The sequence below is a fragment of the Theropithecus gelada genome, chromosome 12 (genome assembly GCF_003255815.1).
Source record: "Theropithecus gelada isolate Dixy chromosome 12, Tgel_1.0, whole genome shotgun sequence".
In the NCBI taxonomy this organism is placed as follows: Eukaryota; Metazoa; Chordata; class Mammalia; order Primates; family Cercopithecidae; genus Theropithecus; species Theropithecus gelada.
This window is the reverse complement of record NC_037680.1, coordinates 61,686,165-61,708,684: the sequence shown is the minus strand read 5'-3', so window position 1 is coordinate 61,708,684 and position 22,520 is coordinate 61,686,165.

The window sequence follows — 22,520 nt, the reverse complement described above, 5'->3', positions numbered from 1 at the left end:
TCCCGGGTTCACACCATTCTCCGGCCTCAGCCTCCAGAGTAGCTGGGACTACAGGTGTCTGCCACCATGCCTGGCTAATTTTTTGTATTTTTAGTAGAGATGGGGTTTCACCATGTTAGCCAGGATGGTCTCGGTCTCCTGACCTCGTGATCCACCTGCTTCAGCCTCCTAAAGTGCTGGGATTACAGGCGTGAGTCACCACACCCAGCCAAAAGTTCATTTTTTTTAGAGACGGGGTCATGCCATGTTGGTCAGACTGGTCTTGAACTCCAGGCCTCAGGCAATCTTCTCACCTCAGCCTCTCAACATGCTGGGATTAGGCATGAGCCACCATGGCCTGCTGGTCATACTTTTTAAGTTGGCACGCTAATCTTTCAGGGTGTTGTCTCTCACATGTTATCATAAATAAGTGTTAGCAAGTATCTTTTTAAAATCATGATAGTTGTATAAGGCCATTCTTGCATTACTATAAAGGGATAACTGAGACTGAGTAATTTATAAAGAAGAGAGGTTTTATTGGCTCACAGTCCTGCAGGCTGTAGAGGAAGTGTGGTGCTGGCATCTGTTTGGCTTCTGGCGAGGCCTCAGGGAGTTTTTACTTAGCAGGTGCAGTCACATCACATGGTGAAAGAAGGAACAAGAGAGAGAAAAATAGGAGGGCTCAGACTCTTTTAAACAACCAATACCAGAGTGAGAATTCACTCATCACCAAGGGGATGGTGCTAAGCCATCCATAAGGCCCCCCACCACCATGATCCAAACGCCTCCCAGCAGGACCCACCTCCAAACACTGGGGATTACATTTCAACACAAGATTTAGAGGGACAAACATCAAAACTATATAAATGGTAATTCCTTTTAACTGAACAATTGTAGACTGGCTCAGAAAATTACCAATTTATATCTGAGATGGTAGGGTCAGTGATATTCAAACCACTTTATATATTGTTGCCATTGGGCATTTGTTGTACATGTACAGGTTAGGTATCCAATAGGCACCAAAATATTGTGTGCTCTATGAGACTATCAATTAGACATTTTCTATTCTAAATTCAGCTCAGTTTAAGTGTGCCATAAGTGCTCTCGAAGTGTTTTATCTGATGTGTCAAAGGACAGACATTGCAAGAATGAGGTAACCATATCACTACTATGTTTATGCTCCTCACCTATTCAGATTCCATTGCCACTTGCTATAAAAACATTTTATCTGATTTATATTCAGTGTAGATGAAAGAGCAAAACAAACGATATTTCAGGTATGTGGTGGAAATCCACTTACCATCACACCAGACACCTGTCTTAGCAATGCGTCATCTTGATTCATAGTCACACAAACTGTAGATGCCTGACTGTTTAAGAATTTCCACCCTTGCAAATAAAAGGTAATCATTTTTTTTCTCTCTCAGGTTACCAGAAAAAGAAACAAATTAGTACATATACCCCAGAAATTGTGAACCAAATAGTAGGTTAAACTTGCTACATGTTAATTCAGTGTTCAGGGGATTCTGCAAGCCTTTTCTCCAAATTAAACAGACAAGTCTTTAGACAGAGTCCAACAATCTACAGGAGCCCTATTTACCTTCTACCTGCTTCAGCTGGCCATAGCAGCAGACTGGGAGAAATAGCCAAGACTATTTTTTTTTTCATGTCCTAAAATACTCTCACTGTAATAACTTAAACATCCTTTCCATATGCCTGGTGGTCCTTCCTCGCTGTTTGTGCCCTCTTCCCACTCACCAAAATATTTTCTTATGACTACTTATTACCTTTTACAACTCATACCTGTTCTGCTCTGGTAGCATTGACTGGTTTGGAAGTATTATACTGATTTCCCAGAGAACAGACAGGTGCATCAGTTTCATCAGAGTTTCTTCTTCAGCCTGACTTCAGAAAAATGTTACAACATGTGATTGCAAAATAACTACAGGTCTGATCCTGTTAGTTGGTAACAAGATCATATTCAAATTTAGTCCTAATTTAAATACTATGAGGAAGTTATAATCCACCTTGAGGATACTCTAGAAATGCATGCATTCAGTCAAATTCACTAGTATGGATCCCATATCTTGTGCCTCTCTCTCTCTCTCTCTCTCTCCCTCTCTCTCTCTTTCTCTCTCTCTCCCCCCGCCCCCGGCATGTGAATCAGGTGAAATAAAAGACAAATTGTGGGAGGTGGAAAAGTTATAAAGTTATGTAGTTATGTCATATCTCACATTCCCCACTTCCTCACTTCCAAATTCTTACTTTAAAAATATTTACAGTTAAATCCCTCCTATACTGACTTTCTTTTGTGAAAATATTTAGTCCATTTAAGCATCCCTTAAGCTTTTTCATGCCCTATATTTTATATCAAAATGTTAATTGTCCATTTTATCTTCAACAAAAACAATGGGACCAATGTTCTAAGGGTGGTAATGTCTGCGATACGTTTATGTCATAGTATGTTACCTTTCCTGTGTACACTACTTGTCTTTGTGCACCAGTGAATACTCTGATCACAGAAATAAATCCAAGTGAGCAAATTGAAAAGTTATTTTTCTACCTTCAATCCTTTGTTTATGTTCACTATGTCTGGTTCTGCTACAAAATATAAAAAACCTAGAATGGAATAATTGTCAATTCTATTCAATACCCATTTGTGCCTCCTCCTGCCGCCACTCCCTGGCTACTGAGAGGATCCAATATAATCGACCTGCCAAATATTAACAAACATTTTTCCTCTGGGAATTATACCTTATACCATTTTCAGGCAACTTCTTTCCTACTGGCAAAGAAGTACAGTCACTTATTACATTTGTTACTTCAACATGTAGAAGAAAATATGTGATAATGTGACCCATTTTTGCATTGCTTAAATTCACTTGTTTCAAGAACTTGGGTAATGTATTCTGGGGATCTGACTTAGGCAACGGTTATTCCATTCTATTTCTAAGCTAGCTACCTGGTTTTGCTTGTGTGAATCTTCACCGTTAACCTTAATTTTCCCTCAGAATTCCCACAGCTATGTACAGAATTGAGCGTACACGCATGGGGATGCATTTATTGCACTATCATCTAGGGCTCATTCACATGACCATATCACCATCTTGGTAATGGCACAAGAATCTGCAATTATCCAAATTTTCCTCTGAGATCACAAGCCTACCTTCTCCTGTACCACTTAGTGGTGGTCTCAGGTTTTTTGATGGCATAGATTTACCATCATCCTCTCCCATCAGGCAACATGCCTTCTCCCCCTAGGGTTTTATAATCTGAAGGGTATTCTACATCCTACCCTCAATTTAAACAACAACAACAAAAAAAAAAGAAATTTTTTTTAAAAAGCATCTTGTTTTTCTTTGGCTTGGAGAGAATTATGTAATTCAAAGCATATAGCAATGGCCATGGAAGACCATTGGAGGGATGTATCAACAAACCTACAGGCAGAGAAATATACTGCGTATGTATGAGTTGAACTCCCTGAACTCATCTGAAAGTCTCACACTGCTCCCTCCAGTTTATATGTATTTGTGTTTATGTTTTTATGTTTATTTAGCTACCAAGCAGCCCCTTTTAAATCTGTATGTTTCTCTAGCAATATTAAAGACATGATAGTCATTTCTAGGCTGAGCTTACCTGACATGTGTCTGTAGGTAGTCTCCACTAACATACAGTAAGAACTAGCAACTGTTTTTTTTTTTTTTTGACGGATTCTTGCTCTGTTTCCAGGCTGGAGTGCAGTGGCACAATCTAGGCTCACTGCAACCTCCGCCTCCCATTCCCCTTCCTGGGTTCAAGCTATTCCCCTGCCTCAGTCTCCCAAGTAGCTGGGATTACAGGCACTCACCACCATGCCCGGCTAATTTTTTGTGTTTCAGTAGAGACAGGGTTTCATCATGTTGGCCAGGGTAGTCTCGATCTCCTGACCTCGAGATCCGCTAGTCTTGGCCTCCCAAAGTGCTAGGATTATAGGCCTGAACCACGGCTCCTGGCCGCAATTGTCTTTTAGGAGAATATATTCAGGGACTGCAGCAGGCAGTTTTGGAAAAGAAAAAAAAAATTCAATAATCTCTGTATGTATCCGGGCTGTATACACTTTTAAAATCATCTGAACAGTTAAGTCAAAAGTTATATTTTGTCACCAAAGCAATAGCATTTTGTAAATCTTTTCTAAAAGCTTAACAACTTTAATGGGGTATAATTTATGTATTCTAGATCACACACACTTAAAGTATACAGTATGAAACATGTTGATATATGTACAATCCTGTGAAACCCATGTACAATCAACATAACGGCCATATCGATAATCCTTAAAAGTGATTTCGTGTTTATTTGTAAATCCTTCCTTTCACCCCTGCCCACCCGCCTCCTAACCTACACAACCACTGATCAGCATTATGTCAGTACAAATTGGTTTGGAATTTATAGTATTTTATATAAATGAAATCACAAAGTAAATATTCACTTTTGTCTGGCTTCTTTTATTCAGCATAATTTTTAATGATTCATTCATGTCATAGTATGTATCAAAATGTCATTTTGTATTGTTACTGGCAAGTATTCCATTAAATGGATATGTCACAATTATATTCATCTTGCTTATTTACATACTTTGGTGATCATCAACAAAACTGCCATCTAGCATTCATATATAGGCCTTTCTGTGAATATAAATTAACACTTTGCTAGAAATGGGAGTGCTGGGCCATACGGTAAGTGCAAGTTTAACTTTGTAATAACTGCCAAACACTTCCAGTCATAGTATCTTATATTCATACCAACAATATTTGAAACATCCATTTCCTTCGTATTCTTATAACATTTGGTACAGTTAGTCTTTTTCATTTCGGCCATTCTTAAAATGTGTTGTAGTATAGCATTGTGGCTTTAATTTGTGTTTCTGATGAATTATCACGTGTTTATTTGTCATCTTTATATCTTTTTTGGTAAAGTGAGTGCTCAAAACCTTTCCCACTTCTTTTTTTTTAAATTATTGAATTTGAAAATTATATTTTTATATGTTCTGGACAAAAGACTTTTATCGGATATGTTATTTTCAAGTGTTTTCTCCAAGTCTGTGGCTGATCTTTTTGTTCTTTTAAGAGTGTCTTTTGAAGAACAGAAGGTTTTAATTCTGCTAAAGTTTAATTTAACAACTTAGTCTTTTATGGACTATACTTTTGGTGCATATTTGCACAATATTTAAGATATCTACCTGACCAAGGTCACAAAGTTTTTCTCCTATGTTTTCTTTTAGAAGTTAAATAGTGTTATATCTTACATTTAGGTCCACAATCCAATTTCAGAAGATTGTTTAATGTTGTAAGGTATACAACAAATATTTTTTCACATATGGATATCCGATTGTTTTAGCATCCTTCGTTGAAGAATAACCTTTCCAAAGATGCAAAGGATCTGGGAAGAGAGGATCGTCTTCAACCAAGGGTGTAAAACATGCATTTTTTTTTTTTTTCCATTTCATTGTTGACCTATTCCTGGATTATCTGCTGTGTTGATTGATCTAAGGTGTATATCATTATGCTAATACCTCTTTTTCTTGATTATTGTAGCTTTAGAGTGACTCAAAAACCAGTGATACTCCTCCAATTCTGCTCGTTTTCAAAGCTGTTTTGGCTAGTCTAGATCCTTTGTATTTCCATGTGAGTTTTACAATCAATTTTTCTATTTCTACAATGAAGCCTGATGAGATTTTCATAAACGTCATGTTAAAACTATAAATCTATTGTGAAGAACTGGCATTGTAACAATATTGAGTATCTCAACCCGTGAGCATGATATTGCTCATCACTTTTTTAGGTCTTCTTTCATTGTTTTCAGTAATGTTTTGTGGTTTTCAGTGTACAGGTCTTTTGTATACTTAGCCAGATTTATCTCTAAATTTAAAAAATATATTGATAGTAATACAATATTATTTTGTACAATTCATGTTACATTTGTTCTTTGCTTGTAAATAGTAATAAAATTGTTTTTGTACATTGATCTTGTATCATTCTAGTAGCTTTTTAGTAAATTGTATTGATTTTCTACATAATGATGTCATCAGTGAACAGTTTTCCCTTTTAAACACTAGGCATTTTTGGTTTTTGTTTTCTTTTTTCATCGAACTTTCTAGAACCTTCACCATATTTTCAAATTTAAGTGGAACGAGCCCAAAGCCTTTGTCCATTCTTGAATTTATGGAAAATTATTCAGTCTTTCACAATTAAGTATAATTTTAGCTGTAGATTTTCCATAAATGATCATAATTAAGCTGAGGAAGTTCCTTTTTTACTATTAGGTTGGTGCAAAAGTAATTGTGGTTTGCTGAGTGTTTTTTCTTTTTTCTTTTTTTTCCCCCAAGGATGTATGTTAAAATTTAACAATAGCTTTTTAAAAAAATATGTTGTGATAATCATGTTTTTCTTTTTATTGGATAATATGGTAAATTACTTTATTTATTTTAAAATACAAAACCGAATTGCACTCTTGGTAGAAATACCATTGGTCACAATATATTATCATTTGGATATATTTTGGGATTCAGTTTGCCAAAATTTAAAAAAAAATTTGCTTCTCTCTTCAAGCAGAGTATTGGTCAATAGTTTAATTTTCTGGTGAAGTCTTTGGTTTTATTTACTTACTTTTTGAATTTTTTATTAATTTGCTTCTTTTCAGGTTATAATTTACACACAATACAGTGCAGAAATGTGTATAGCTCAATAAATAATTTTTATGCCTATACACATATGCATATATTCACAACACAGATATAAATGTTGATGAAGCACTGACAAACTTTTTCTATCAAAGGCCAAATATTTCTGTTCTTTAGTCCAGCCAATCCGTGTTGCAACTACTCAACACTGGTGTAGTGCAAAAGAATCCATGGGCAATATGTAAATGAATGGGCATTTCTGTGTTCCAATAAAAGAGTGGGTGGTGTTTCTAATTTGTATCATGAGCTACAGCTTATAGACTGTATAAAAGGGCTCTCTTTTTTCCACATCTTCATCAGCATATTATCTTGTATTTTATGATAATAGACAATATAAAAGGTATGAAGTGATATGTCATTGTTTTGATTTGCATTTCTCCGATAATTAGTAATGCCGAGCACCTTTTCATACACCTATTGACCTTTTGTGTTTCTGCTTTGGAGGAATGTCTGTTTAGGCCCACTGCCCATTTTTTAATTAGGTAATTTAGTTTTGTGCCCTTAAGTTTTTGAGTTCTTCTTGTATCTTGGACATTAACCCCTTATCAGACAAATGGTTTTAAAATATTTTTTTCCCATTTTGTAGGCTGTCTTTTTATTCTGTTGATTATTTTCTTTGCAGTGCAGGAGCTCTTTCATTTGACATAACCCTACTTGTCTATTTTTGCTTTTCTTGACTGTGCTTTTGGGATTATAAGCAAAATAATTTCACATACCAATGTCAATAAGGATTTTCTTCTTTTTAGGAATTTAACAGTTTCAGGTGTTACATTTAGGTCTTTAATCCATTTGTGTTGACTTTTATATATTGTGTGAGATAAAGGTCTAATTGGATTCTTTGATATATGAATATTAAGTTTTACCAACACCATTTATTAAAGAGACTCTGTCTGCGCTGTATGTTCTTGGCACCCTGGTTAAAACCAACTGCCTTTAAATGCATGGGTTTATTTCAGGGGTCTCTATTCTGTTCCATTTGTCTACATGTCTGTTTTTTTTAAGTACCATACTGTTTTTATTACTGTGGCTTTGTAATATTTTTTAAATCAACAGATGTATGTCTCCAGCTTTGTCTTTTGATCAAGATGCTTTCACTATTCAGTGTACTTTATAGTTCCACATAATTGTTAGGATTGGTTTTTTATATCTCTGTGAAAAGTACCACAGGAATATTGATAGAAATTGCATTGAGTTTGTAGATTGCTTTAGGAAATATGGATATTTTAACAATATTAATTCTTCCAACCCATGAGAACAGGATATCTTTTCAGTTATTTTTCAATTTCTTTCAGCAATGTTTTGCAGTTTTCGGTGTAGTAATTTTTTACTTCCTTGGCTAAATTTACTCCTAAATATTTTATTCTTTTTTGATGCTATTATAAATGGGAATGTTTTCCTAATTTTTTCCACAGTTTCTTATTAGTATATAGAAATGTAACTGATTTTTTTTGTATATTGGTTTTGTATCTTGCAACTTTACTACATTTGTTTATTAGTTCTAATAGTTTTTCATTGAGTTTTTAGTTTTCTATATATAAAATTATGTTGTGCTAAAACAACAATTTTACTTCTTTCTTTATAATTTGAATGCATTTTTTTTTTCTTGCCGAATTGCCATGGCTAGCACTTCCAATATCATTTGAACAGAAGTAGTCAGAGTGGCCATTTTGGTCTTGTCCCTGATAATAGAGCTTCAGCTTTTCATGGTTGAGTATGATGTTAGCTTGTCATATATGGCTTTTGATGATGTGGGTTTGTCATATATGGCTTTTATTGTTAAGATACATTCTTTACACACCTAATTTTTGAGAGCTTTTAAACATGAAAGAATGTTGAATTGTGTCAAATGTTTTTTCTGCATCTATTGAGATAATCATATGAATTTTATCTTTCATTCTGTTAAGGTGGTATGTCACATTTATTAATTTGCTTATGTTCTTCTATGCTTGCATCCTAGGAATAAATCATGGCATCTGGTCTTTTTAACGTGCTGTTAAATTCAATTTGCTTGTATTTTGTTGAGAAGTTTTGCATCTATGTTCACCAGGGGTATTGTCCTGTATTTACTTTTCTTGTAGTTTACTTGTCTGCCTTTGTTATCAGAGTAATACTGCCCTTCAAAATTAGTTTCAAAGTGTTCCTTCCTTTTCAATTCTTCAGGAGACTTTTGAGGATTGGCATTTATTCTTCTGAAAGTGTTTGGCAGAATTCTCTAGGGAAGCTGTCTAATCCTGTTAATTGGGAAGTTTTGGATAAATGATTCAATTGTCTCTGACATATCATTATTGATATGTCATATTTTCTATTTTTTTATAATTCAGTCGTGGTAGTTTCCATTTCAAGGAATTTAATTATTTCTTCTGGGTTATCCAGTTTGTTGATGCATAGTTGTTTATAGTAGTCTCGTATGATACTTTACATTTCTGTAGTATTAGTTGTAATACTCTTTCATCTATGTTTTTATTTATTTGAGTCCTCTCTAAAGGTCTGTCACTTTTTATCATCCTTTCAAAAAACCTAACTCAATTTTGATTATCTTATTTATTTTTATAGTCTCTATTTTATTTATTTATGCTCTAATATTTATTATTTCCTTTTTCTGCTAAATTCAGGCTTAATTTTTTTCCCTAGTTCTTTGAAGTATAAAGTTAGAAAGTTTATTTGGAGTCCTTTATTTTAATGCAGATGCTTATCACTATAAATTTTCTTTTAAAATGGCTTTTTCTGCCTCCCGTAAGATTTGTTATGATGTGTTTCCATTTTTATTTGTCTCAAAGTATTTTTTATTTTACTTTTGATTTATTTTTTGATCCATTGGCTGTTTAGAAATGTTTTGTTTAATTCCTACTTATTTTTGTATTTTTCAAAAGTCCTCCTATTTTCATGGTGCATGGGAATGGTTGCCAGAGGGCTAGGGACATGCATGGACAAATTGGGTGAAGGTGGGTCAGCAGATAATGAGGTCTATGAGGTTCATGTGCAACTTTATTGGTAGAATTTATTTTTTATTTTATTTTATTTTATTTTATTTTATTTACTTTTTTTTGAGACAGAGTCTTGCTCCGTTGCCCCAGCTGGAGTACAGTGGCATAATCTAGGCTCACTGCAACTTCTGCATCCAGGTTCAAGTGATTATCCTGCCTCAGCCTCCCGAGTAGCTGGGACTACAGGGTCGACCAATTTTTTTTTTTTTTTTTTTTTTTTATTTCTTGAGTGAACATTGATAGTTGAGTAGTTAAAGAAATATGTTAATTTCATCTAAGTTGTCCAATAAATAGGTAGGAGGTTGTTCATGATATTTCTATATTATTATTTTAATATCTGTAGAATCTTCAGAGATGCCACCTTTTACCTGACATATGTAATTTACATTCTCTATTTTTTTTTTTTTCTGAATGCTAACTAGTGGTTTATCAATTTTATTATTCTTTGCAACGACTCATCTTTTGTTTCACTGATTTTTCTTGGTAGGTTTTGTGTTTTATGTATCATTTATTTCCACTCTGAACTTTATTTTGTTTTACTTATACTTAGTTTAGGTTTCATTTGCTGTTTGTTTCCTAGAGACATGGTCTCTCTCTGTCGCCCTTGCTGGAGTGGTGAAGTGGTGTTATCATAACTTACTGTAGCCTGGAACTCCTAGGCTCAACTGATTCTCTTGCCTCTGCCTTCGGAGTAGCTAGCACTACAGGCACATACCATCATAATTTACTAATTAAAAAAAAAAAATTGTAGAGACAAGGTCTCGCTATGTTGCCCATGCTGGTCTCAAACTCAGGGCCTCAAGCAATTCTTCTACCGTGGCTTCCCAAATTTTTAAGACTACATGCATAAGCCACGATGTCCAGCCATATTTACTTATTTTTTTAGAGACAGGGTCTCAGTCTGTCACCCAGGTTGGAGTGCAGTGGCTCTGTCGCAGCTCACTGCACTGTTGACCTCCTGGGCAAAAGCTATCCTCAGGCCTAAGCCTCCCAATTGACTAGGAATACAAGTGCATGCAACCATGTCCAGCTAACTTTTACAAAGTATTTGTAGAGATATGGTCTTGCTGTGTTACCCAGGCTGGTCTCAAATTCCTGACCTCAAGCAGTCCTGCTACTTGGGCAATTCAAAGTGCTGAGATTACAGGCATGAGCCATCACCTTGGCCTAATTTTATTTTCAATTTCTTTTTTGATCCCAGGCTTATTTAGAAGTATGTTATTTGGGTACCTAACTTTTGAAAATAATTTCTGAATAGCATCTTATGATATAAAATAAATTAATTTAGGGTTTATATATATGTGTGTGTATACATATTTTTTATATATATAGAGAGAGATAACATGTGCTACAGAATTAGTTCTCCATCGAAAATCCCAGATTTTACTTTTTGTTTTCTTTTATTCTTTTATTTATTTACTATCTCTTCTCATGTTTAGTTTTTATGTGTTTTTTCTGAATTCTTACAATTTCTGTGTGTGTTTTCTATAAGATAACAATCATCTTTTTAAGTATTTTAATTCATGACAAAATGCTTGAGCCCATTCTTCCTTATTCTGTGGCAACATTTTTTTCTTATTTTTTTGATCCATGCCCATTTTTCTTTTTATTTATTTTGAAATAAACTAGATTTTTCAGGACCTAATGTTTACAGAAAATTTCTGACAGGACTGGGTAGTCATGAGGGACATCATAGTTTTCCAGGACATCTGATTTCACCATCCAATAGCTTTCTCTCCACTGACTTAAAGGTATACTTCTTCATGCAAATATGCAAATATAGCTCATCTTTTTTGAATTAGGCAAGATCTAGGGAAGGCATACCTGCCACCCCTTCTAAGATCAGTTCCAATCCCTTTTTTGGGAACAAAAGTTATTTGTATTGTTTTTAAACTCCTGCTGCCTTTGCTGAGATCTGCCTCTAATGGTACCTCTCAGTATACTACATGCTATTTTCCAACTTTTTGCCTGTAACAAAAAGTTTGATTGCACATGCTTTGGGAATCTCTTTATGTGTTTTAGATTGTATAAAATATGTTTGTCTTCTTATAGGTATACAAAAAAATATATATGTTAATATGTACATATATAATACATATATCTCCAAGTAGATATGCAAATATATATGCTAATATGTACATGCACACATTTTATATATTATAGATGCCTATCATATGTACATATATTATACATAACACATATGTGTTAATATGTACACACATTTATTTGGAATATGTACTTATATGTACATATTAATGCACATATGTACATATTAACACAAATATGTTAATATGTACACATATTTATTTGTCTGTGATAAAACAACATATATTTACAACTGTTTATATATCCAGTAATGTCAAATACTGTGATTTAAACACATATTGCATTGCAGTATAAACCTAAATATAAGGGTTGTTTTCCATTTAGCAATAGACACATTACATATTTAGGCTGATCATGTATACTCTTGTAATATGGCGGTGACATTGTCTATATGGGAGAGATTACATACAGATCATTATATACCTATTTCTAATATTTTATATTTAGCATCACATAGCAAAGTGATGGAAAATAACTATCTTAATGTAGAGAAAATGTGTTTAAACCTTTTGGACCAAGATCGTAGATAAAGGGAAAATTAGATTATTTTCTTACTTTATTTCAAAGCTATTATATTCCTGATAGGTAAATATTTCTTACTGTGTATATATTCCATTAACTGCTAATGCAAAATCACTTGGAAATCTTTATTAAGACCAATAGTAAACTATTGTTATTTTGGGTTTAAAGTAATATATTCTTCCACACTTTGTTTACAGGAAACCTTGAGGCTGTAATCTTGCTTGTTTCAGATTACTTCAGAGTAAAACTTGGTTCAAGGGCTTAAGTTTTTAATGCATATTTTATTTATGAATTATTTAAATTCACATCTCTGACTTTGATTTAGAGATCAATAAAGTGAAATCTTACGGTTTTAGGTGATTTTTTAGTATTCTCTCGGTAAGACCTGGTTTGTGGAAAACACAATTTTGTATGTATTTAGTTTTTAATGTTGGTATATTGAAGCAAAAGTGCCTCTAAAATCTGTTCATATTTTTAAACATCAAAATTTATTGCTGAGCGTATGCAGTAGGTAATTTTATTTTTTCTCTCAAATCAGCACTGGAACCACATTAAAAGGTTGTAATAGCTTAATTCAACAGATTATTTTTCTCCATTTTACATTTTGACTGTTCCTAAATACATAAACTTCAAACAAGATATTTAAAATATATCTATGCAGTATACATTTACAGAAGATTTTAGAAGTCATAACAGTCTAATATAAATTCCATGTGTTACAAACATACCACAATGCTGTGTCATATAAAATCTGATTTTCAAAGGGTGGAATATATGATGTTAACATATAGATGAATTTTCATCTTCAGTTATAGAAGATGAATTTTCATCTTCAGTTATAGAAGATGAATTTTCATCTTCAGTTATATATATATAGCCATATTTTTCAAGAAACTCACTTTGACATAGGTGAGGAAAAAACACTCCATGCTTTTTGCTTTTCCTTCTAATTTGGAATGACTCTTCTATACATGTTTCACCACTGTGTTACTTTTCTGGCCTTTCTCTACCCCTCTCTGCCTGCTTCAGATGGGTCTTTGGCTTCATGTGATACACTGATGGAGGGCAATACTCTCCAGAAGCAAACCCCATTCCCGCAAGAAGAAAACTTCCCAAGTTGTTGGCCACCACTGGCTTGCTACTGCAAGGTTTGGCCCCAAGATGTGGCTGTGTCCATATTAAAAGCAACTTGTAAAAAAGCAACAACAGTATAAATAGTATAAACAGTATAACTTTTATTTCTATTTTCGGTTATTTATTTTGAAAGTGAATACCAAATTATATGATTTGATTTCAGTGTTAGGCTCATTTACTCTGTTAACAAAGGGAAGTAATATGATGCTTCTTAAATTATGGGGGTTACTGAAATAAAAACATGGGGGTATGCTGATAGAATGAAACACAGGGTAAACATGAGGATATAACGGAGGCATTGGAGCTCTATCACATTATTGTATATTCAGTTACCAAATTTCCCACCATTTCTTGATAGCAATCAATCCAGAACTTGCCCCCAGTTTCCTAATCCCCTTTCAGATTCTTCCAGTAGACATCCACAACTTTTGAGAAGACCTCTCAGCTCATCTGCAACTGACGTTCCCCTTGGGTGCTTTCTTAGTTCAGCAAGCTAAATAAATGCAATTTTTTTTTCTATATCTAAATGTAAGTGTGTTCTTGGTCTCTGCTGGTGGACTGTAACAATCCTAGAGCTTCCACTATGATTCCGTTGAGACATTTTTTTTCTTTGCTGCCACGGATTAGTATTCTTAACATAGAAGTAATACGCTGACTTGTGTGTACACATACTAGATGCAAACTCAACAATGATAATAAAGCAAGTTAATACAAATCTGTGCTCCAAATATCTTATTGAGCCTGTCAAAATTCTTCTATTTCTGCATTATGAATAGAGAACCCATGACTCTTCAGCCACATGATATGTTTACAATAATTTTCTCTGACTGACAAATCATTGATTGACCATTAAATATCCTCTCTGTATTTTGTTTGTTTCTGTTTTTTTGTACTGATCTGTTTACTAGAGGAAGTTCAAGACAAAAGTAGTTATAATAAATGTCTTTCCAGCTGAGCCTGCAGAATAAAAACTCTCCTTACACATTGTCTTTTCAGGATAAACTTTGTTGTGTTATTCATCAACATGTTATCAACACTTTTCTTGGTCTTGTTTATGTATACAAAATTAGCTTTTAAAGATATTTTCTGTCCACAAAATTCTACTTGCCAAGGGAACCATTGATTTCTCAGGTCAGCAGACAGGAGCAGCTTGACCTTACATTGAGAATCAAAGGTGGGCACAAGAGATTCTTTTGCTTTTGACTGGTCATCAGCCAGTCTTTAATGGATACCCTGCTGATAAATTTGTGTTACCTTCCAGCACTTGCTTTTTTGTTATCATTCTTGAACTTTTCTTTCTAATCAGCATGACTGCACCAAGAACATTTAAATTTGCAGTAGCCACTTCTCAGAACTTTCTGATATAACCAAAATTGTTTATTTGAAACATACTTTAAAACAAAATGTGAAGCAAATAAACCCATAGGGAAACATGTATATGGTTAACATAAAAGAAAAATTGCTTGATTTAATAGGGAAGACCTCCCTCTTTCTTTTTCTTTACTGGGAAGAGGAATAAGCACCAACTTTTAACATGAAACCTTTGCATAATTGTGAAGGATCCAAATTATTGTTTAAATCAGTTACAGAGTCTCTCTCTCTCTCTCTCTCTTTCTTTCTCTCTTTCTCATCAAAATTAATTTTGCTTTCCATGTGCCTTCTTCTCATCATGCAAAGAAAGAAAAAATCAACCTTCAATACTGAACTTTAATCATCTTCATGTGTCTCTATATGGCTCACGCAAATTTCTACTTCTTTTCTTCCTCTCCCTCTTTCTTTCCCTTCATTTTGGTAAACAATCCATCCTAAAAATCTACACATTCTAAAAGTATCGACTGTAGACAAATAGATCCAACATAAAAGGGGGATAAACTATAAAATAACATTTCCTATGACCTAAGTATAAGCCCACTGCTTCAATAGGTTTTTTTAAACAAGCAATTTTATATGTTAAAGGTTTACATGTATTTGAAATTAGAGATATCAACAAATGCCAACGGAAAAAAAAAAGTAACTTTTGATTCTTGTATTTATTTTTCTAAGGAGACAGTTCAAAGAAAAATTATTAAACTGCTAAGTCATTGGTCTTGTTTCCTATATTAAATGGTTAGGGGGAAAGCAAGGCACTCAGTTTTAAAATATTATTTAAAGATGCTTTAAATTTTGATTTTAATTATAGAGGCTTGTAAACATAAAATTTTTGTCAAAATGAAAATTTGTACATCTTATAGTGTTTTAATTTGCTTTTAGGAAAGATTTACATCTATTTCTTGATTTTACCAAAGCCGAAAAATAATAGCAGTATAATATCTTAGTTTGCATAAAACGAAGGGTTTTTTTTTTTTTTTTGTCAATCAACTTTCTAAACTTCTTACATTAGTTTAGGAGTATGTATGTTGTAACTGATTACTCAAATTGCTTAGAAATATAAAATGTAAAATTATGTTTAATCAAATACATTTATAATACTGGAAATGTTTTATAGGAGTTTAATCTTTTGAAATTCTTTCTACCTTACAAATCATAAAGAAGTGACAGGTCAGCTTTAAACTGTCATTTCCAGATCTTTGAGCAGTTTAAAAAAATTTAAGTATTATTCAAATTCGTTGATAAATTAATATTTGTATATCTGGACAACATAATTTTAATCTCTCTGCTGATTTAAATTATAGAGCAGGCATCAGTTAAACGTTTAAAGATGGATGTATAAATACCTTTACCTTACATTAACATCAGTGTTCCCTTGCAAAAAATAAAAATTAAAACAATATGTGTAATAGTACAAGGATGTTTATGTAATATCAAAAATATGTTTCTGTTTATTGAGGAAACATTTTGTATTTAAAGAAAAAAGTTTTAGTTTGTGCCAGGATATATATTTTGATTAAGATAAAAGGTGAATTTAAGATATTTATTATGTACACTTTATTATCCCTCTGTGTAATATATACAAATCATTACTTTGACAGGAGCAATGAAATATATTAAAATATGACAGAATTAGTTAAATGTGTTTGTGTTCATAAGAAAGCTGGGTATAATGCAGTTTGGATTAATGTAAAAAACTTCATTCAACTTCAACTATAGCATCTCTTTAAACTGAAGGGGGAAAGAAACTACATTGTATAGTGGCAAATGCATTTTTTGCTTGCATTTCTACAAATAGGACTGGGTTTGGAGATTGGACTTTATCTGAATAATCAAAGTTATTAGTTCATAACTAGAGGCATAGTTGTGAATTTAGAACATAATCAGGAGCATCAGTCAAGCATAATGGGAACAGTTTTGTTCACATATGCTCTATTTTAAAATGGAACATCATAACAGTTCAGTGGAGCTCAAAATTACAGCTGAGAAGTGATCAGTTAACCACCTTCAAAAAACTGCATATGGGAAATAGGCTGAAAAATTAGTTTCTTAACATTGACATGTTGCTTCAGCATTACATTCATGGAAAGACCTAAAAAACATTCTTCTCAAAAGAAACAGAATACACACACACACACACACGCACACACACACGTATATAAATAAGGAGTTAATAGAACTATCAAGAAAAGAAAAAGGGATCATTGCATTTATAGAATTAATGCTGCTGAAATTTTGAAGCCAAAAGTTTCAAAATTTTATAGATTGAGTATCTTATTTCAAACTGGGCGATTCTTTGATAGATATGTACATATAATTTATATAAATGAAAAATAATAATTATATATCTTTGGAATGGTATTTTTTGGACCACATTTTTAAAACAATTTGTGAAACCAGTGCTAGAGAAATTAAGAAAATGTGTAGCGTCTCACTTATCATTAAGAGCCATGCAGAGGGAGAGAAAGATAATTCATGAAGTGGCTCCATTTTTGCAAGAAAAAAAAATGATATTTACATTTTGGATTTTTTCTTTATTGATATTTCAAAAATAGTAATTACACATTCATAGTACTACAAAGACAGAGTTTTGTGACAAGAAAAGAAGTTGTGCCATGTAATCTCACACTTTTTAGTTTCTTTCCTCATGGTAGCAACCACAACAGTGGTACTGGCTTATACCACCGCTGATTGACGGTTTCAATTAGTTGGGAGGTACAAAATATGTAGAGAAATGCAGATTAGAGTAGAAATGAGGACTAATGACCTACCAACGTCTTTCTATAATTGCCAATCAATAGCAACAAAGATCATACTGTGGAGTAAATTCACATGGCACGTAGACACAGTATATAGTGAATTGGTTAAGAATAAAGCCTCTCTATTAAACATCTGGACCCAAATCCTAAATAAAGCACTTACTGTGTGACTATGAATGAGCTATTTAATTTATCTGTGCTCTAATTTTCATTTAAATTAGAGATAATGGTACCTAAGTTATGGGTTATTGTAAAAATCAAGTATTCCTTAACAGACAAAATGTGCTAAGAACAGTGCTTGGCATATTGTTAATACCATATGAATATAAACATTATTATATTTGTTTTATTAGAATACACATCTGTAAACAGCTGAAATTTTTCTTTAGACAGACATGATAAAATGACCCACTCAAAGCATAGTAGGATCAGACTCAGATCTTAGTGTATTCTGGATACAAAGTGGTCCCCACTTCACTCTTCTAACTCAGTAGAGCTGGATCCCAGAGCAGAGGTCTTCATTTCATAGGAAGTAAGTATCTAGGGAAAAAAATTCCTTGAACGCCACTGCCTGTGGCCTTGGCACATGTTATTCTTATTATATGTTTATATGACTAATTCTTTTTCATCTTTAATTCTCAGATTAACTGTCCCCTCCTAACTGAAATCTTTGGTACTCAATTTAAGAATATTCTCCTTGTTGTAGCTCTGGAATGAGTCTTTTCCAGCCCACAAAAGCTCATGTCTCTGTTAGAGAATGGTACTTAAAAACCAATAACTTGGTGTTATTTGTGCTCATTGCTACTAGTATGTCACTGCTTCTAATCCAATTCTGATCCAATACCATGTGCTACAGCCTATACTTTTCACTTTCCATATTTGCAACTACCTTCTACCATAGTGAGAAATTGGTTTCTTACTCTCCTCAATATATTGATTCATTTGTTCAAGTCTACAATGTGCACATACTAGTTTAAGAGTTATGAAATTATACCACAACAAAGAAAGCAAAGCTTCTCGCTACAGTTCAGTATTGATTTCCAGTTTGATTTTTGAACTAAAATGTGCATGTGGTAAAATAAAGAGATCTTCAAAATCAAATTTGTTGTGTTTTGACAAATGCATACATGCTTTTACCCACACAATCATTAATATATAGACCACTTCCATCTCCTTAGAAATCTCTTCATGTTCCCTAGTCAATTCCCCTAAGAAGAAATCATTAAAGATCTATATATATATTTTTCATGGCAGATCCATTTTTTTCTGTTCTAGAACCACAGATAAATGGAATCATGCTGTATGTGTTCTTCTGTATCTGTATTCTGTCACTCAGAATCATATTCATTAGACATATATTTTAACATGCAATTTTAAAAGTTGCATTATTAACAAAATATATGCAAAAATATAGTAGTGAAAGGTCATGTTTTTTAACTATCTTTCAGAAGTTACATTATAGAAGTATCTCCTGAGGCAGGCAGTGCTTCTACTGACCCACTCCCCCTCTTTCACCTTTGAATTAGGTCTACAACAGTCTTTCAGACAGAACAGCAGTACCTTATCATCTTTGATATCTATTATACATTTATACATACATTTGTTAACTTGGCCCCAGACTATTTGTCTTACTCATGACAAGACTTCTGTTCTCTAAGGACATCTTATTGCTACAAAACATTATTTTCTTTAAAAATTAATAACAGATACAGTGAAATAGCAGGCAAAAATGTAATGGAAATGTATGTAATATTATTTCAAAATGTGCATTTCAGGGAATGTTTTATTTCAAAAGATGCAAATAATATGGATCTTATCCCCCAAAAATGACAGGCAATTAAAAACCATGAAAATAAATGAATTTATTTTGCATATTTTGTCTACAAGAGGATAGAATAAAATAACAACAATGAAAAAGGTTTTTTTATATATTTAAAGGAGACACATAATAATTTAATTTAAAAACTTATTAAAATTAATGACGACTTTTCAAAAAATAGTAAGGTTGAAGAATCATATTTAAGTATATAAACATTGGTATTTAATGTTGCTGACTTTGGGGTTCAAAATTAGAGAACCCCGTAGACAGTAAGGGTAATTTTTGAAGAAACTGCTTTCCAATTTCATCAAATTGTTCCTAGCAATATATCCAGCTAAAATTAAATGCTTGCTGACTCTATTTCTCTTTTCAATAAATAAGGAGTTAATAGAAGTACTATAAACAAAAGAAAAAAATAACCGCACTTATAGAATTAATGCTGCTGAAATTTTGAAGCCAAAATATTCAAAAACTTACAGATTGAATATCTTATTTCAAACTGGGCCAATCTTTGATTTTCAAAAGCTCATAAAGATGATTTAAAAAGACATGTTAAAATAAGCTGAAGATACTGGTCACAATTGCTAAATCTCTGAAGGTAATTGGTTATACCAAGCCCTTTATGCTAATTTGGAAACCCATAGTGTGTTTGCTTTTTCTCCCTCCAAAGTTAGCTTTTCCTTTGACTGACACCCTGTAGGAAACTGTGTATAGACATTTGGTGATTTTTTTACTTACTGTATTACTAAATTTTCTTCTATATGAGCTTGCATCTTATAAACCTTCAACATTTCCATATGATATTTTTCAAATATTTTAGTATGTTCCTACATTTTAAACCCAAAACCATTTACATGTAAAACCAAAGAACAAAATTATCATCATTTCTCAACTAATGTTAAGACGTACATCTTTATTATATACAATCCTATCTGTCTGGGGCAGATAACCACTGCTGTTACACTCGAAAGCTTAGAAACAGTGGTATTCAGTGAGTCATTTGTGGACTGCTAAGAGGTACTCAAACTATTAGCTCTCTGTGACAAGATAAGGAGCTTTAGAGAGAATGTACATCTACCATATGACAAAGCACATGGGTTTATTTGCTCCCCTGACTCCCTACTTCTTTGTATAGCAAGACTTTTTGATGTAAGAAGTTTTGTATAAATTAACACACTGAGACAAGCTCATTAACTCATTGCACATTGGCATTTTGAGTAGCATTCCTCTAAACCGGGGTTCTGCAAACATTTTCTTTAAAGAACCAGATATTAGGTATTGAAGATTATTTTTGAAGTAGTTTGCTATTTAGCATAAAAATACCTATATAAGTGGATGTTTATGATTATGTTCTAATAAAACTTTATTGATGAATACTGGCATCTGAATATCATAAATGATAACATGTCACAAAATACTGTTTTGATTTTTCCCCAACCATTTAAATATGTAAAAGGTATTCTTAGCTTGTAAGCCATTAAAAAAGTAGTTTGCTAACTCCTGACTTAAGCAATTTTCTAATTATCACTTAAATTGTTACTTGTGTAAATCTTCTCTAACTTTTCTATCAGATTTAGTATTCTTCCTCCTGTACTTCAGAATTCATGTACACCTACAAGGTACTTTATGGAGATTAATTTGTGGGGCAATGATTTTTCCCTTCAGAAGACTGAAGTAATTTATCTAAGGTTCTTAGTCTAAGAAGTGTGGTAGGGATTAGAGCCCAAAAGTCTTGCACCAAAGTGTGTGTTTTAGTCACACATCTATCTGCCATCTACTACTAAGTAGGGACGGAGGAACAGAACTCAATAGGTAGAAAAGGAAGCATATTTTGGGGAGTCAGTGAATTAGCATTTAGGAGATCAAATTATCTAGGAGCTTTCTTGTACTTTGAACAAATTACTTAAGGTTTTGGGTTTCTGGTTTTTTTAATCTGGAAATTTAAAAGATATTACATATCCTTTAAATATATTTAAACTCAGATATAGGTTTAAATATATTAAACTTAGATATTCTCTAAGTTTCTCACATTTTTCCATTTTTATGATTCTAGGATATTGGAAAACTATAGAATCAGGGAATGGTTTATATAGTGGGTAACCAAAATACACAGATTTGTATATTCAAAAGACAAGAGAAAATGAGTGACAAAGAAAGTTATATAAAAACAGAATAATATTTTTAATGATTCATTAATTAAAGAGAATGCTGCAAATAATTCAGTAAATACTTTAGTATGTGGCACACTGATTTTGCCAACAGAGTAATGAAGTTGGATTCTGGCTAGATTACAGTACTTGCAGATATGGTTTCTGCAAATTTGGGAACTTTCCAAGCATTTACCTCAGCACCTTCAGACAAAGTCTGCAATTATGTGTTTCTCTGACTAATTTATAGTAACAGGAGAACAGAACAAAAATTTCTAGTTTCACCAGATTGTAGATACTAACTCTTCTGATCTCAGTTTACACGATCACCAACAGTGATACTCTATCAGGTACTGTTTGGAATTTAAGTCCATACAACACCTCTTGTTTAATGTTCCTGTCATTTTTTTGTAACAGTCCAAATACATAAAAGCCCCATTGATTTCTACTGTCACATGCATGTTATTCTGAGACTATTTTGCTCATCAAATTTCCCCACTAGCTTCCTCCAATATTTTTCCACCGGGTTCTCTGTAAACTTTATTCCTTGGTTTAATAGTCATGTAGAATATCAAACCACTCCAAGGAAACCTGACAACAAGTGAATCCTGACTTTGTTCATAGGAAGAATGAAGGATGCTAAATCCTTTAGCTACCATTTTTTTTTTTGCAGACTGGGAGATAAAGTTGATGTCTTTCCAGTTCTTCAGAAGCAACCCCCAAATTACTTCTCCTTAGACTAATTTTAAAAATATTTCATTTCACTGTAGTGCACTTCTCAAATGCTATATATGCCTTCCTAGACATGGAGGCTAATTCTCTATTGATTTTAATACACAGTTCAATCTTAACTACTTCAACTGCTGCAGAACAGATAAATTGTTAAGATAATATTCTGTGGAACTATATCCCTGGTAGGTAAAATATATGAGTTGCCAGTATTAATTAAAATACAGAATACCTAGTTAAACTTGAGGTTCAGAT